This window comes from Leptonychotes weddellii, chromosome 9, assembly GCF_054177405.1.
Source record: "Leptonychotes weddellii isolate Sample4059 chromosome 9, ASM5417740v2, whole genome shotgun sequence".
NCBI classification, from domain to species: domain Eukaryota; kingdom Metazoa; phylum Chordata; class Mammalia; order Carnivora; family Phocidae; genus Leptonychotes; species Leptonychotes weddellii.
Genome location: NC_138377.1, coordinates 82,229,023 through 82,247,841, shown reverse-complemented (window position 1 = coordinate 82,247,841; position 18,819 = coordinate 82,229,023). Strand labels below are relative to the sequence as shown.

At 37.5% G+C, this 18,819-nt stretch overlaps 1 long non-coding RNA gene across 1 annotated transcript; it reads left to right on the top strand.

Annotated features, from left to right (window-relative positions):
- The first annotated feature begins 25 nt into the window (after positions 1-25).
- Positions 26-3,352, top strand: LOC145723286 (uncharacterized). The gene is made up of 2 exons (XR_014148215.1): positions 26-204; positions 2,723-3,352. It is a non-coding gene; the product is annotated as an uncharacterized LOC145723286 (long non-coding RNA).
- Positions 3,353-18,819: the final 15,467 nt, after the last annotated feature.

The window sequence follows — 18,819 nt, the reverse complement described above, 5'->3', positions numbered from 1 at the left end:
GCCGCGGCCGCACGGAGGCGGACCCCCTGCGGTGTCCTCCCCTACAGGTGTCCTCTCCCGGACTCTACGTCCCGACCCCGTCACCGCTCTGCAGGCGACGAGGACCTCAGCCTTGGGAAAAGGCTGTGCAGGCTCTTTTGAGAAGCTCGGGGCTACGGATAGGATGGGTGGCAAAGGCTTTTCAAGCCTGTGAGGAGCAGTTGGGTGAGTGAACATCTTTACGCGGAAGCCTTAAGACCTAGTTTTTACTGGCTTTACTGGGGCCTGGGGCGGGGACGGGGGAAGGAGTAGTAGCTAGAGTAGATACCTGAAAGGAGGGAGGTAAGCAGGTGGGGTTGAGCGAGGCTGATTTAACGTTTGGGGGTTAGGGTATTGAAGAGCTCGTGCACACGCAGTGGCTTTTACTAGATGTTAGACTGGACAACGCAGCTTCTCTCGAGTCTTAGCATCCTCATCTGTAAAATAGACTTAAAGCCTGAAGATACATTGTGAGGACTAAACCCATATTAAATGGTGCATATATGAAAGCACCTGTGTTGGGCACTTAACACATCCGCAATAAAGTTCCTTCCTTGGAAGTTACGGGGTGTTCCTGGGCACACTTCTTGCCTGGGAAGCCCTACCTATAATACTAAGTTAAAAACAGGTGAGCTTCATTGGGCTGGGTAGATAAATGTTAAAACCCACCTCGCTTGTTATTGTCAGCCGTTTAGCCAGTTCACTTCATCCCGGAACGTACTGAAATGTTCTGCCAGGTTCTTGGGAGCTACAAAGATAGAGAAAATACGCTCTTGTCTCTGAGGCAAGAAAGCGGGGTGGGGTGACATTGGACTAAGACCGAAATTCCTAAAATACGTGGCATAATGGGATTATCTTCCAGAAGCTTTCTCTAATTAGATGTGCTCTCACTCCTTTTTGAACCTCTTTTGCATTATTCTAGTGCAACTCTTGTATAGCATTTATCTGGACAGTTTAAGTATGTTGACTTTTGTAAGTAGCCACCATGCAGTATTTCACCTTATGGTGAGATTTGCATCTTAGGGATGTGATGGAAGGAAAATAAACCAAAGGGACGGATAAAACATTGCTGGTGTAATCTGCCTGAAGTAGTCAAAGGGTGAATGGAGGTGAAACAGCATCATAGTCTGGCATGACCTAGGCAGGTATCATGTGGCAAAAAAAAAAAAAAAACAAAACAGAGGAAATTCCATATTTGAAAATAATAACACAATTTTGCATTTGTGAAAATACTTTCCTATCCATGTTCTCATTTGATTTTGGCAACAATCTGTGAGATACAGAGTAAGGATTTTCCCCAAATTTCTAAGAGGCACAGAGAGGTGATATGACTTACTCAGGGTCATCTAGTTGATAATTAAGCCTATCTTCTCTCCTTCCACCCTGTGCATTCTTGGCCTTCCCCAAAGAGGCACTCTCAGCACTCTTTCCTTTGTACATTTCAAAACAGGGCCATGCCTTCCCCAGAAGGTAGGTTGAATCAGAAAACAGTTAATTCTCTAAGGCTCTTGGAACTAGCCGGATGAACAATGGCACACAGGAGGTGCTTTCCACTTTCAACGGTGGTAATGGATTGTATCCTGGGCCTCTTCACCAGGATGACACATCTGATCTGGAAATAGTGAAATGAAATGGAGGTGTGACCAAACCTGCTTAAATCACGCTCCCAAGTTTTCTTGTCATTTGTTATTCCAAATGTCCTGGGAGACATGATATCTTTGACTTTTTTGTGTTGTGCATAAATTTATCACCAATCATAGCCTCTGTTAAATAAGAACAGGACTGCTTACAAATCAAGCCAGCAGTTTTCCCAGAGAAAGCTGATGGTAGGCCTAAGCTTAAAGTAATAAAACAATTTTATTCAGATTGAAAGAAAGAGTAGCAAAGGTTTGATATAGCAACAATACTCAGTGGTGTACCATCTTTCTCTTTGGTTTTCTTGTGGTTCCCCACAAGGAAAATGCCTGTGTGTGATGAAATGAATGGAGAATTACTTCGGATGAAGTCTGTGAAAGGTAGCAAGCATAGAAATGATTTCTTAAGTTAAAGTCATAGTTGGCAGCGAAAGCAAAGTTACGAGAGCTCTGTGACAGTCACAGAGCCATGTATGAGCCCCAGGAGGATGCTGACACCAAACGAAAGGAAGTTATGAAAAAGAACTTCTAATCAACCTCTGTCTGTACCATGAGGGCTAGAAGCTAGTAGATGTTAATGAAAGAGGCAGGAAGGTAGAACATTTGACCTTTCTATTTTTAATAGTTAAAACTTAATGGAAAGATATGATCAGTTCCAGCTTGTTTGGTTCTTTAAATCTAATACCCATGTCTAAAACTTTTTAAGGGCGAGAAGGATGTCAGCCATGCCTAGGACTTGTCAGCTGAAACCCATCATAATTCCTGGATCATATCTTGTAGGTTTAATTTATCAACTTGCTTTTTCGAAAATGAAAATGTACATTTGAAACAGCTCGAGCTGGAAGGGACCTTACCTATAATCTTATCTACTGTCTTTGTGCAGGCAAGGAAGCTGATAGGTCAACAGTAAATGTCACTTGATAGAAAGTGAAAAATTTTGTGTGGCACTTATAAGGAAGTATTTGCATTATTCACAATGGAATGTGTAGCATAGCTCATTAAGAACATGGAGCAGATACTGTTGCTTGCTTACTCAACATCCATTCACCACTCTTCCTTCTTCTTTACAGAATCCTGTTCACCCACCAGGGGAGGTGACCCTATTACCGTCTCAGAGATACACTCCAAAAACTATCATGGGCAAGGGGAATAAGAGCCTCTTGACTGGCCAGTGAGCAGTTAGGGGTGGGCACGCGACCCAGTTCTGTCAGTGAAACCTGAGGAGAGTTCTGCTGAAAGCCTTCTGGGAAAAATTTTCTTGCTCTTAAACAGAGACATACAGGGAAACATTCCACCATCTCCACTGGATGTTGTTGCATCTGGCTGTGTTACCTGAAACTTGACCCTTAGGACAAAGCCAACACATCAATGATGGCAGAGTAAAGAGATGGAATGACCCTGAGTCTGTGATGTTGTTAAGTCAGCAAATCAATCAGACCTGCTGCCATCCCACTTCTGGATTTCTTTTCTTTTTTTTTAAGATTTTATTTATTAGAGAGAGAGAGAACATGTAGGGGGGAGGGGCAGAGGGAGAGAGAGAAGCAGACTCCCCTCTGAGCAGGGAGCCCAATGCGGGGCTCAATCCCAGGATCCTGGGATCAAGACCTGAGCTGAAGGCAGACGCTTAACCCAATGAGCCACCCAGGCGCCCCTGGATTTCGTGTTATATGAGATAATAAATATCCTTATTGCTGAGTCAATTGGAGACATTTTCTGTTACTTGAAGCTGAAAGCATCCTAAGTGTTACAGATGAAATGTAAAAGTAAGTTCTTTGGATGGACTAAAGAACTACTCAGTTTATAAAAACAAACAACAACCACAGCCACAGGCAAAAGTTGGGGATATTATCATGTAATGCATAGAAGTATGGGTTGTAACGTCGGACAGACCTGGGTTTGAACCCAGATATTTACTGCCTCAGGCGTTAACTGTGACCAATTTGTTTGAACCTCTCTAAGCCTCATTTTCTTTATCTCCAGGCAGGGGATAATAATACTTACCACATGGGGTGGTTATACAAATTAAATGGGATAAGTTGTGTCAAGTATGCTACAAAGGATCTGATGCCTAGTAAGCACTAGGGCGTGGCAACTACATTGCTGAACTATGAATTAAGTCACATTTATAATGTGCTTGGCAAAAGCATCTAAAAGTGAATCACTATCTAATAGTGATCATGTTAAATGACATCATAGTAATGCAATCAGCAAAATCCAGAATGTGGGAAACTCTATACAACAACCTATTTCTCGGGCGCCTGGGTGGCTCAGTTGGTTAAGCGACTGCCTTCGGCTCAGGTCATGATCCTGGAGTCCCTGGATGGAGTCCCGCATCGGGCTCCCTGCTCGGCAGGGAGTCTGCTTCTCCCTCTGACCCTCCCCCCTCTCATGTGCTCTCTCTCTCTCTCATTCTCTCTGTCTCAAATAAATAAATAAAATCTTTAAAAAAAAAAAAAAACAACCTATTTCTCCAATAAATTGTAATAAAATTAAAAGAGGGGGAGAGCTTACAGACACACAGAAACATAAGAGACAAATAATGAAATGCAATATGTAGCACATCTTTATTTGAACAAAACAGCTGTTAAAAAAATCATATTTATGAGACAATTGAGGGGCAACATGAGAGCATAGGATATTTGATTATATTAAGATATTATTTTAAAGTTTTTAGATGTGATAATGGTACCATATATTTTTAAAAGAGTCCTTATCTTTTAGAAAGATACTATTAAATATTACTGAAAATGCACTGAATATTTGAAGAAGAAATAATATTTGGGGTTTGCTTTTATTTTTATTTTATTTTTTTTTAAAGATTTTATTTATTTATTTGACAGAGACAGAGACAGCGAGAGCAGGAACACAAGCAGGGGGAGTGGGAGGGGGAGAAGCAGGCTTCCTGCTGAGCAGAGAGCCTGATGTGGGGCTCGATCCCAGGACCCTGGGATCATGACCTGAGCCAAAGGCAGTCGCTTAACCAACTGAGCCACCCAGGCGCCCCTGGGGTTTGCTTTTAAAGATAAGCCAGTGTGAGAGTGGTAGTAGAGTGGCAGCATCGGGGTATAGATGAAAGAAGATTGGTCACGAGTTGATAATGGTGGAAGCCGGGTGTTGGACCATTATTAAACCATTCTCTGTACATGTTTCAAAACAGCTTCATTGAGATATATTTAATATTTCATAAGTTCACTCTTTTTAAAGTATACAATTAAATGGTTTTTAGTACATTCACAGAGTTACATAACTCTCACTCAATCTAACTTTAGAACATTTTCAAAATCCCAAAAAGCAAACCCATACACATTGGCTGACCCTCCCCCCCCACACTGCCAGACCCTGGTGACCACTAATCTATTTTTTCTTCTCTGAATTTGCTTGTTCTGGACATTTCACATAAGTGGGATATATAATATGTGGTGTTTTGTGACTGCCTTCTTTCACTTAGCATAATGTTTTCATGGTTCATCCATGTTGTACCATATATCAGTACTTTATTTTTTATGGCCAAGTAACATTCCACTGTATGGATATGCCACATTTTTTTTGTCAGTTGATGGGCATTTAGGTTGATTCCACATTTGGATATTATGGATAATGCTACTATGCATATTTGTGTACATCCTGTATGGACGTGTTTTCATGTCTCTTCGGTATATACCTATGCATAGTGGTGGTTAGGTCATACAGTAACTTAATGTTTAGCATTTTGAGGAACAGCCAAACTGTTTTCCAAAGTAGCTGAACCATTTTATATTTTTATCAGAAATGTATGAGGGTTCCAATTTCCTCCACATCTTTGCCATCACTTCTTAATGTCTGTCTTTTTTGTTTTTATTGTAGCCATCCTAGCGGTTGGAAGTGGTATCCCCTTGTATTTTGATAGGCATTTCTCTCATGACTAATGATATTGAGCATTTTTTCATGTGCTTATTGGCCATTTTTATATCTTCTTTGGAGAAGTGTCTATTTAAATCCTTTGCTCAATTTTATTCAGGTGTACAACATAGTGGTTTGACAATTCTATACATGAAATGCTTTCCACAAGTGTAGTTACCATCTGTCACCATACAAGGGTATTACAATATTATTGACTATATTCCCTATGCTGTACTTGTCCTGTGACTTCTGTATTTTGTAACTAGAAGTTTGTACCTTGTAATCCCCTTTACATGTTTCACCTATTCCCCCCCACACCTCTCTCGGCAACTGTCAGTTCTCTGTATTTGTCTGTTTCTGTTTGCTTTGTTTTGTGTTTTAGATTACACATATAAGTGAAATCATACAGTATTTGTCTTTCCCTGTCTGACACATTTCACTTGCCATACTACTCTCTAGGTCTATCCATGTTGTCATGAATGGCAAGGTTTCATTCTTTTTTATAGCTGTGTAATTTTCCATTGTATATATATACCACATCTTCTTTATCCATTCGCCTATTGGTGGATACTTAAGATTGCTTCCATATTTTGGCTATTGTAAATATTGCTGCAATAAACATAGGGGTGCATATTCTTTTTGAACTAGTGTTTTTGTTTCCTTGAAGTACATACCTAGTAGTAGAATTACTGGATTGTGTGGTATTTCTATTTTTAATTTCTTGAGGAACCTCCATATACTGTTTTCCACAGTGGTTGTATCAATTTATATCCCCACCAACAGTGCACACGTTGTCCCTTTACTCCACATCCTTGCCAACACTTGTTACTTCTTGTCTTTTTTTTTTTTTAAAGATTTTATTTATTTGAAGGAGAGAGAGAGAGCATAAGCAGGGGAGAGGGGCAGAGGGAGAGGGAGAAGCAGACTACCTGCTGAGCAAAGGAGCCTGACATGGGGCTCGATCCCAGGACCCCAGGATTATGACCTGAGCCAAAGGCAGACACTTAATTGACTGAGCCACCCAGGCAACCCTTTTTTCTTGTCTTTTTGATACTAGCCATTCTGACAGGTGTGAGTGCTCCTTGTGGTTTTTATTTGTCTTTCACTGATGACTAGTGATGTTGAGCATCTTTTCATGTGTCTGTTGGCCATCTGTATGTCTTCTTTAGAAAAATGTCTCTTGGGCACCTGGGTGGCTCAGTCGGTTAAGCGTCTGCCTTCGGCTCACGTCATGATCCCAGGGTCCAGGGATCGAGCCCTGCGTCTGGATCCTGGCTCAGTGGGGAGCCTGCTTCTCCCTCTCCCTCTGCCTCTCCCCTGCTCATGCTCTCTCTTTCTCTGTATCTCTATGTCTCAAATGAATAAATAAAATCTTAAAAAAAAAAAAGAAAAATGTCTCTTCACAAATGAATGGACAAAGAAAATGTGATACACACACACACACACACACACACACAGGAATATTATGCAGCCATCAAAAATGAAATCTTGCCACTTGTAACGACGTGGATGGAACTAGAGGGTATTATGCTAAGTGAAATAAGTCAATCGGAGAAAGACAATTATATGATCTCACTGATATGTGGTATTTGAGAAACAAGGCAGATGATCACAGGGGAAGAGAGGAAAAAATGAAACAAGACGATACTAGAGAGGGAGGCAAATTATAAGGGACTCTTCAGGAAACAAACTGAGGGCTGCTGGAGTGGAGGGGGGTGGGAGGGATGGGGTGGCTGGGTGATGGACATTGGGAAGGGTATGTGTTGTGGGAGTGCTGTGTATTGTGTAAGACTGTTGAATCATAGACTTATACCCCTGAAACAAATAATACATCCCACGTTAATAATAAAATAGACAAATAAATAAAAATAAAGAAAAAGAAAAGTGTCTCTTCAGGTCCTCTGCCCATTTTTAAATCAGATTTTTTTTTTGGTGTTGAGTTGTATAAGTTCTTTGTATATTTTGGATACTAACCCCTTATTGTATGTATCATTCACAAATATCTCCTCCCATTCAGTAAGTTGCTTTTTCATTTTGTTGATGGTCTACTTTGCTGTGCAAAACCTTTTTAGTATGATGTAGTCTCAGTTGTTTATTTTGCTTTTGTTTCCCTTGTCTAAGGAGGCTAATGTCCAAGAGTTAATTGCCTATTTTTCTTTTAGATGCTTTATGGTTTCAGGTCTTACATTTAGGTCTTTAATCCATTTTGAGTTTATTTTTGAGTATGATGTAAGAAAGTGGCCCAATTTCATTCTTTTGCATGTACCTGTCCAGTTTTCCCAACACCATTTATTGAAGAGACTGATTTTTTCTGCATTGTATATTCTTGCCTTCTATGTCCTAGATTAGTTGACCATATAAATATTGGTTTATTTCTGGGCTCTCTATTCTGTTCCATTGATCTGTGTGTATATTTTTGTGCCAATATTACAGTTTTGATTACAAAAGCTTTGGAGTATAGCTTGAAATCTGGAATTGTAGATACCTCCAGCTTTGTCTTTCTCAAGATTGCTTTGGCTATTTGGGGTCTTTTGTGGTTCCAAACAAATTTTAGGATTCTTTGTTCTAGTCCTGTGAAAAACACTATTACATTGTGATAGAGATTACATTGAATCTGTAGATTGCTTTGGGTAAACATTTATATTTATTTATAAACATTTTTAATATATATAAACATTTTATATAAACATTTATAAATATATGTACATATATTTATAAACATTTTAACAATATTAATTCTTCCAATCCTTATGAGCATAACATATCTATTTATTTGTGTCATCTTCAGCTTCTTTCATCAATGTGTTATAGTTTTCAGAGTACAGATCTTTCACCTTGGTTAAATTTATTCCTAGGTATTTTATTCTTTTTAATGTAATTGTAAATGGGATTATTTTCTTAATGTTTCTTTCTTTTTAATTGGGTTACCTTTTTATTATTGACCTATAAAAGTTTTTATGTGTTCTGATTATATATCCTTTATCAGATGTGTGATTTGCATATTTTTCCCCATTCTGTGGACTGGTCTTTTTTTCGCTTTCTTGATGGCATCCTTTCATAAGCACCCTTTATCAGTTTGAGGAGGTTTCTGTCTATTCCTACTTTGATATTTTTATCATGAAAGGGTGTTGGATTTCATCGAAGACTTTTTTCTGTATCTGTAAAGATGATCATATGGGGTTTTCCCCTTTATTCTGTTAATAAGGTATATTACATTGATTTCCAGATGTTCAATTAACTATTCACTCCTAGGATAAATCCCAACTGGTCATGGTGTATAATCCTTTCTACATGTTGATGGATTTGGTTTGCTAGTATTTTGCGGAGAACTTTTTCTACATATCCATAAGAAATGTTGGTCTGTAGTTTTCTTTACTTTTGATGTCTTTGACTAGTTTTGGTATCAGAGTAATATAGGCCTTAGAGAATGATTTAGGAAGTGTTCCCTCTTCTTTTATTTTTTGGAAGTATTTGTGAAGAATTGGTATTAATTTTTTAAATGTTAAGTAGAATTAACTCATGAAGCCATTTGGGCCTGGGATTTTCTCTGTTGGAAATTTATTTATTTTTACTTTTTTAAAGATTATTTATTTATTTGTCAGAGAGAGAGAGGGAGAGAGAGCACAAGCAGGAGGAGTGGCAGGCAGAGGGAGAAGCAGGTTCTCTGCTGAGCAAGGAGCCTGATGCAGGACTAGATCCCAGGACCCTGGGATCGTGACCTGAGCTGAAGGCAGACAACTGACTGAGCCACCCAGGCGTCCCTAAGATTTTATTTATTTATTTGTCAGAGAGAGATAGAGCACAAGAAGGAGGAGTGGCAGGCAGAGGGAAAAGCAGGCTCCCCTCTGAGCAAGGAGCCTGATGCAGGACTGCGATCATGAACTGAGCTGAAGGCAGATGCTTAACCAACTGAGACACCCTGTTGGAAATATAAAAATGACTAATTCAGTCTCTTTGCTTTTTCTACATATATTCAGAATATGTATTTCTTCTTGAGTCAGTTTCATTAGTTTATGTCTTTCTAGGAATTTATCCATTTCATCTAAGTTATATAGTTTGTTGGCATAAAATTCTCCATAATTTTTATCATTCTTTTTATTTCTGTAAGGTCAATGTGATATCCCCTTTTTTACTCCTAATTTTAGTATTTGAGTCTTTTCTCTTTTTTCCTTGGTCAGTCTAGCTAAAGGTTTGTCAATTTTGTTGATCTTTTCAAAGAACCAAGTTTTGATTTTCTTTATTTTCTCTATTGTTTTTCTAGTCTCCATTTAATTTATTTCTGCTATAGTCTTTATTAGTTTTATCATGGCCCAGATGGTTTTCACTCTGAATTCTACCAAGCATTTGAGAAAGAAATACCAATTCTCTGTAATGTTTTCTAGAAAATAGAAGCACAGTGAATACTTCCTAACTTGTTCTACTAGGCCAAGCATCACCCTAATAACAAAACCAAAGACATTAAAAGAAAGGAAAATTACAGGCCAATATCTCCCATGAAAATGATGCAGAAGTCTTCAACAAAATGTTAATAGATTGAATCCAACAATGTATAACAAGAATTATGCATTATGACCAAGTGGGATTTTATCCCAGGTATGCAAGTCTGGTTCAACATTCAAAAAAATCAATTAATGTAACCCACTAAATCAAGAGGCTAAGGGAAAATAATCATATAATCATATCAATAGATACAGGAAAGGCATTTGGCAAAATCCAACATTCATTCATTATAAGCTCCCAGTAAACTACGAATAGAGGGGAACTTCCTTAATATGATAAACAACAGCTATAAAAACTCTACAGATGACATCGTACTTAATGATGAGAAGGGAGATACTTTCTCCCTAAGATCAGAAACTAGGCAAGGTTGTCTCCTCTTGCCATTTCTGTTCAACATTGACTAGAAGCCCAGTTAATGTAATAAGACAAGAAGGGTTGGGGGGAAGGTATATACAGATTGGGAAAGAAAAAGTAAAACTGTCTTTGTTCATAGATGGTATAATTGTCTATGTAGAAAATCCCAAAGAATCATTGAAAACAAACCCTGGAACTAATAAGTCATTATAACAAGGTTGTAGATACAAGGTTAATATACAAAAATCAATTGCTTTCCTATAATTGGAAGTTGAAATTAAAAGTGCAACACGATTTACATTAGTACACCCTCCCCCCAAAAAAGCAAAGAAAGAAAAAGTACTTAGTGATATATATAATAACTATATGAGAGGAAACAACAAAACTCTGATGAAAGAAATCAAGGAAGGTCTAAATAAATGGAGAGATATTTCATGTTCTTGGATAGGAAAACTCAACGTTTTTAGGATGTCGATTCTTCCCAGCTTGATCTATAGGTTTGATCAATCCCAATCAAAATCCCAGCAAGTTATTTTGTAGATGTCAACAAACTGATTTCAAAATCCATATGGAAAAACAAAAGACAGAATAGCCAATACAATACTGATGAAGAACAAAGTCAAAGGCCTTACACTACCCAACTTCAAGATTTACTATAAAGCTTCTCTAATCAAGAAAATGTGGCATTGGTGAAAGACAAATAGATCGATGGAACAGTAGAGACCCCAGAAATAGACTCACACAAACATGGTTAACTTATCTTTGACAAAGAAGCAAAGAAACTTTGATGAAGAAAGGATATTTTTTTCAACAAATGGTGCTGGAACAACTGGACGCCCACGTGCAAAAGAGTAGATCTAAGTTCAGACTTTTTGCTGTTCACAAAAATTAACTTGAAACAGATCATAGACTTAAATACAAAACACAAAACTATAGAACTTCTAGAAGATAACATAGGAGAAAATCTAGGTGACTTTGAAATTGAAAAGGACTTTTTAGATACAACACCATCAGCAGACCCATGAAAGAAAAAATTGGTAAGGTGCCCTTGATTAATGTTGAAAACTTCTGCTCTGAGAAAGACACTGTTAAAAGAATGGAAAAGCAAGCCACAGCCTGGGGAAAAATATTTACTGGCAAAGATGTGGGGAAGTTGGAACCCTCACACATTACCAGTGGGAATGTAAAATGGTGCAAGGGATATGTGAAACAGTTCGGTGGTTCCTCAAAAAGCTAGACATAGAATTACCATATGACCCAGCAATTCCATTCCAGAGTATCTGTCCAAAGAAATTGAAAGCAAGGACTTGAACAGATACTTATATATCAATGTTCATTGCAGCATTATTTACAAAAACCAAAAGTTGGAAACAACTCAAGTGTTCATCAACAGATGAATGGACAAACAAAATGTGATATATCCATACAATGGAGTATTATTCAACCATAAAAAGAAACGAAGTTCTTTTAAAAAAATTTTTTTTATCGAAATGTAGTTGACAATGTTATATTGAGTTTCAGGTTTCACAACATTGCGATTCAACAATTCTGTACTCATTGTTCACTGTGAGAAGTGTAGTTACCATCTGTCACCATACAACCTTACAGAATATCATTAGCTGTATTTTCTGTGCTGTATTTTTCATCTCTGTGACTTGTTTACTTTATAACTGGAAATTTATACCTCCTAATCCCCTTTACCTATTTCACCCATCCCCCCACTCCCACCTTTCTTTTTTTTAAGATCCCACATATAAGGGAAATTGTATGGTATTTGTCTTTCTTAGTCTGACTTATTTTACTTAGCATAATACCCTCTAGGTTCATCAGAATGAAGTTCTGATACATGCTACAATATGGATGAACCTTGAGGACATTATGCTAAGTAAAATAAGCCAGACACAAAAGGGCAAATATTGTAAGTTTCTACTTATATGAAATATTTCAAATAGGCAAATTCATAGAGACGGAAAGTAGATGAGAGGTTACTAGGGACTGGGGGAGGCAGGAATGGGGAGTTATTGCTTAGCTGTTACATTTCTGTTTGAAGTGATGAAAAAGTTTTGGAAAACAAACCGGTGGTGATGGTTGCACAACATTGTGAATGTAATTGATGCTACTAAATTGTATACTTAAAAGTGGCTAAAGTGGGGGGCACCTGGCTGGCTCAGTTGGTAGAGCATGCAACTCTTGATTCAAGCCCCACATTGGGTGTAGAGCTTACTTAAAAATAAAATCTTTTAAAAAATGGTTAAAATGGTTAATGTTATTTTTATACCTATTTTACCACTATTTAAAAAGCTAATGTAATATGAATATACAAAAAAACATTGAATCATATACTTTAAATGGATGAATTGTATGGCATGTGAACTGTTTCTCAAAGAAGCTGTTCAAACTATGCAATTATATAAGTATAGCACAATTTATTTATTCTACTTTTGATGAATAATTGTTTCCAGTTTTTTGTTATTCTGAAAATGCTGTAACGGACATTCTCACACATTTCCTGGTGTATAGGTGCAAAATTTTCAATAGGGCACATACAGTTTCTGGTATTGGAATTTCTGGTTTGTAAGAATGAACATGTACAGTTTTGCAAGATAATGGCAGAGTGTTTTTCAGAGTAGTTGTACCAATTGTACTTGTCCCAGCACTGCATAGAATTCCTATCTTCACCAATAATTGGTCTTGCCAAACTTAATTTTTTTCCAACATGGTGAATGTAAAATGGTTACTCTTTGTGGACTTAAGGTGAATTTTTCTGATTATTAATGAGGTTGAGCATTTTTCATATTTTTATTAACCACTAGGATTTTTGTCTTCTATAAAATTCTAGTTTTGCCATTGGGTTATTTGTTTTTCTCTTTTTGTTATGTAGGAATTAACTTTTCAAATATTCTAGAGTTTAACCTGTGGTTGGTTGTGTATGTTACAAATAAAACATTCTTTGATATCAGTGTTTATGCAGTTCTTAAATTCAGATAGCTGAGTTAAAATAATGAAGAATACCTAGATTTCAGAATCTGTTTGGTTCCTGATTTCCATATAAAAGCTAGCTGGAGTTTGAATGATAAAGTATAATTCAAAGATTTCATTCAAGTATTCTTGTTTCCTGGGATGCCTGTATCTTCTCCTAGTTTCTAATTTAATTTTTCTTCAAGGTATCTTTTTGTTAGCAAAATTTCTGAATTTTAAAGTTGTCATGCTTACCAATCTTCTTTATGAAGAATGCTTTTTTTGTCTTGCTAAAGAAGTATTTTCTTATCCTGGGATCATAAAGATATCTTTCTATATATTCTTCTGCAAGTTTAATGAGCTTTATCTTTCATCTTGAAGTCTGTAATCCATCAGAAATTAGATTTTGTGTATGGTAAGAGATAGAGACCTACCATGTGGATGACCAGTTGTCCTGACATCATATATTTCATACACCATTCCCCAGTGATCTGCAGTGCCCCCTGTGTCATGGGTGAGGTTCTCATACATTTGTGATTCTGGTTCTGGGTGCACTAGTGGTATTCATTAGTCTCCCAGCATGAATAACACCCTGTCCTAAATATTATAGCTTCATAATAATTCTTGATATCTGGTAGGGCAGTTTTCCTTTCCTTATTCTTTTTTTTTTTTTTTAAAGATTTTATTTACTTGTTTTTGTGCACATGATGGGGGGAGGGGCAGAGGGAGAAGCAGACTCCCCGCTGAGCAGGGAGCCCAATGCGGACTCCATCCCAGGACCCGGGATCATGATTTGAGCCAAAGGCAGATGCTTAACCAACTGAGCCACCCAGGTGCCCTTCCCTTTCCTTATTCTTCAGAAGCATCTTTGCTCTTTCACATCAAATTTAGAATTAGCCTGTCATGTTTCTTGTAAAGTCATATTGGGATATTAATTGCTGCTCCATAAAATATACAGGTCAATTTGAAGAGTATTGACTTTTTTTTATGATTTTGAATTTTCCTGGCATAGTTTTTTTTTTAATTTGTCTTCTTTAATGTATTTTAATGAATTTAAAATTTATGTCTTTATAAAGGTCTTGCTCATTTTTTCTTAGATTCATTCCTTGGTTCTATCTATTCCATCATATAATCTATCAGTGTTTTAATAGTAAGTCACCCTTAAATTTCTGGGATAAAGTCATCTTGTTCATGATGGATTATCTTTTGTATGCACTGTTATATTTGGCTTCATAATATGTTAAGATTCTTATATCCATGTTTCTTTTCTTTTCTTTTTTTAAGTATTTTATTTATTGAGAGAGAGAGTGAGAGAGAACAGGAGCGGGGGGCAGTGGGCAGAGGGAGAGGGAGAAGCAGACTCCCCGCTGAGCAGAGAGCTGGGCACATACCTCGGGGCTCAATCCCAGGACCCTGGGATCATGACCTGAGCCTAAGGCAGCCACTTAACCAACTGAGCCACCCAGGTGCCCTGAACTGATCTGGTTTCTTTCTTTTTTTTTTTTAAAGATTTTATTTATTTGACAGAGAGAGACATAGCGAGAGAGGGAACACAAGCAGGGGCAGTGGGAGAGGGAGAAGCAGGCTCCCCACTGAGCAGGGAGCCCGACGCGGGGCTCGATCCCAGGACCCTGGGATCATGACCTGAGCCGAAGGCAGATGCTTAACGACTAAGCCACCCAGGCACCCCCTGATCTGGTTTCTTAATGGTTATTGGAACTATTCAGACTTTCTATGACTTCATATATTAATTTAGGCAAGTTATTTATGGTTCTAGCTTTCAGTTCCCTCTTGATACATAAGGCTGTCCCTTTTTTAAATTGCCAGCTTAGTTATGAATTTCATTTTAAAAATTAATCTAAATTAAAAATACTTGTAGTAGGAGGACTTCATGTAAGTTTAGACATTCTAGCTTGCTAGAACCAGAACTCTAGATATGTGCTTCTTCAACTTTACTAGATATTGTCATATAGCTCTTTAAAGTGGTTGCATCAGGTTATATTGCCAACACTGTTGGAGAGTTCCTTTTGTTTGACAATTTCACCAGTACTAAGAATTGTCCAGTTGTTTAATTTTTGCCAATCTCGTGCCTATGGAATTGTAGTTTTAAATTGAATTTCTCTGCTTATTGGTAGCATTGAACATCATCCCCTAGGTTTGTTGTCCATTTGAGTTTTATCTTCTGAAAAATTTTGACCATTTTTCTAGTGTTTATCTTTTTATAACTCATAGGCTTCTTAATATATTCTGGATAATAATAGTTTGTCAGCTATATGTATTCAAATATATATTTTTCCATTTTATACCCTTCTATTCAAATTGTAAGGCATTTAAAAAAAAGATTTATTTTAGAGAGAGAGCGAGGGGAGGGACAGAGGAAGAGATAATTTTTTTTTAAGATTTTATTTATTTATTTGAGAGAGAGAGAATGAGAGACAGAGAGCACGAGAGGGAAGAGGGCAGAGGGAGAAGCAGACCCCCTGCTGAGCAGGGAGCCCGATGTGGAACTCGATCCCGGAACTCCAGGATCATGACCTGAGCCGAAGGCAGTCGCTTAACCAACTGAGCCACCCAAATGCCCAGGAAGAGAGAATCTTAAGCAGACTCTGTGCTGAGCGCGGGGCCCAACATGGGGGTCAATCTCATGATCCTGAGATCACGGCCTGAACTGAAACCAAGAGTCAGACATTTAACCAGCTGTGCCACCCAGGTGCCCCTAAGGTACGCTTTAAGGCACAGAAATTTTTAATGTTGATATACAGAATTTACCAGTCTTTTTTTTCTTTGTAGTTTGTTATTTGGTATCTTGCTTAAGAGATCTTTTGTTATCCCAAGGTTATAAAGATACTGTTCTAAAAGTGTTAAAGTTTGTTTTTCCCAATTATATCCTCAATTTGTAACTGATTTCAGTACATGGTATAAGAGAGAGCTCTAACTTGATTTTTTTTTTTTTCACATAACAGTGCCAACAGCATTTATTGCCATACATTAACTTTCTCTGATATGTATGGGCCTGTTTCTGGGCTTCCTTTGTTGTTCCTTTGTTATATTTGTCTATCCTGGCAGTATTACTGCCATGGTATAGTTCTCATTGCTGCATCGTAAGTCTTGATGGCTGTGAAGTCCCTCTTCCTCATTCTTCTTCAGGAAATGTCTTGCTCTTCTTAGCTCTTGGTCTTATTTTAAGATAAGACTGTCGTGTCCTTTGAAGAATCCTATAGGGATTTTTTTGGAATTTCAATGAGTTTATATATTAGTTTGGGAAGGAAATGATATTTTCATTATTTTTCATCTTCCCATCCATAAACATGGTATATCTCTGCTTTTATTTCCATCTTCTTTTGTATTTTTTAGTAGAATTTTATAGTTTTTCTATGTAAAGCATGCTTTCCTCTTCTTAACTTTATTCCTAATTTTTTTTTTTTTTGGTATCTAATCTTTTCCACAACTATATTTTCTGATTGGTTGATGCAATTGATATTTGCATATTGATTTTTCTGTCTTATAGCTTTGAAGTTTGAACAGTTCCAATGCAGATGTTATTTGTATTGGCTGTAAACATTTTAGTGTTGTCTATTATCAATAAACAACAGTTTATTTCTTATCAATCTTCCTTTCCCTTTCTCCTCCTTTTTCTTATTGCATTGGCTAGGGACTCCAGAATAAAATTAAATAGAAGCAGTAATAGAAGGCTTCCTTTTCTGGGGTGCCTGGGTGGCTCAGCTGGTTGGGCGTCCAACTCTTGGTTTTGGCTCAGATTCTGATCTCACGGGTGGTGAGACTGAGCCCCATGTCACGCTCTCTATTCAGTGGGAGTCTGCTTGGATATTCTGTCCTTCTGCCCCTTCCCCTGCTCATGCTTTCTCTCTCTCTCTAAAATAAATAAATAAATCTTTAAAAAAGAAAGGCTTCCTTTTCTTATTCTTGACCTCCAAGAAAATGCTTCTTTTTTTAAATTTAAATTTAAATTTAATTTAATTAATTAATTTATTTTTAAAGTAAGCTCCATGCCCAGCATGGGGCCCAATGCAGGGGTTGAACTCAACCCTGAGATCAAGAGTCAGACACTTAACCAACTGAGCCACCCAGGCACCCCCAAAGGAGATGCTTCTAATGCTTCACTATTAATTGTGAGGTTTGCTCTGTGTTGTAGGTAGATACACAAAACACCAATGTTGAAGTTCTGGTTGAAGAAGGAGAAATAAATATACAAAAAATTCATCCTTGGGGCGCCTGGGTGGCTCAGTCAGTTAAGCGTCTGCCTTCGGCTCATGTCATGATCCTGGGGTCTGGGGATTGAACCCCACATTGGGCTCCCAGCTCAGTGGGGAGCCTACTTCTCCCTCTCCCTGCTCCCCCTGCTTGTGCTCTCTCTCTGTCAAATAAATAAATAAAACCTTTAAAAAAATTCATTCTAAGCCATAAATTATAGATATTAACTTTTATTATTTAGATTATGGAGAATTCAATATAAAATTTACAGGAAGATTAAATATTTGGAAACAGCCCCAATATCTAAGGAAAAAACCTCACAAAGAACCCTAACTATAAAATATCAAACAAGTATTAATTCAAGCTGATTAATTCCTGAGATCTACAAGAAATTCTAGTGAAGATCACAAAAAGGAATCATGGAGAAAATACTGAGAATTGTGTAGGATTTATTTCAGAGCATTTTATAACTGTTTTGGAGGTATTTTATGATCCAGGATTTCTTAGGGCAGGAGAAGTTGAAAATAACTGGGGACAGCTTAGAAACTTGTCCTGAGAGGGAGGTAGTATGGCTTTTGAATCTCTCTGTATTTTTGTTGGTACTTTTTTTTTCTTCTTGCATTTTTACAGAGGCCTTGGTCGTTTGTAAAGTAGTTAAGTGATCATCACCTAGCCTTTTTCCTACTTGGCTCATTTTCTGCCCCTTATTTTAGGTACCAACTGTTCTATCTTTTGGTATTCTCTGACTTCTCAAAGTCATCTTCCTGGTTTCTTATTTAGGCCTGTGTTTCACCCCTTTAATTTAGCACTTCCCAAATTGCTGAAATTCTGAGAAAGAGGGGTTCCGTGGTCAAATGAGTCTGGGAAATACAGTGTTAAGCCAAACCTAATAGCTTACTTTACTGCAGGCCTTCTAGAACCTTCAGTATTCTAATGTGCATTGTGAATCTCCAAAAGGGAAATATAGCTTGTAGTGTTTCCCCAATTAATTGATCATTGAACTTCTTCCAAAGAACACCTAATAACATCTCATATAACCCAGTTCATTACTCTTCAAATAAAAACTTCAAGTTCTTGTAAACTTTTCCTTAGTGGAAGACATGTTATATGCTCTCTCACTACTAGGTTGTGAATTCTTTGAGGACAATTTCTTTTTCTTGAAGTATTTTCTGATCTCATTATACATTGAAACTCTGGCATTCTTCCTCTCTTCTAGTTCCTGGGATGGGCACAATGGATACCACTCAAGAGTTCATGTATGGCA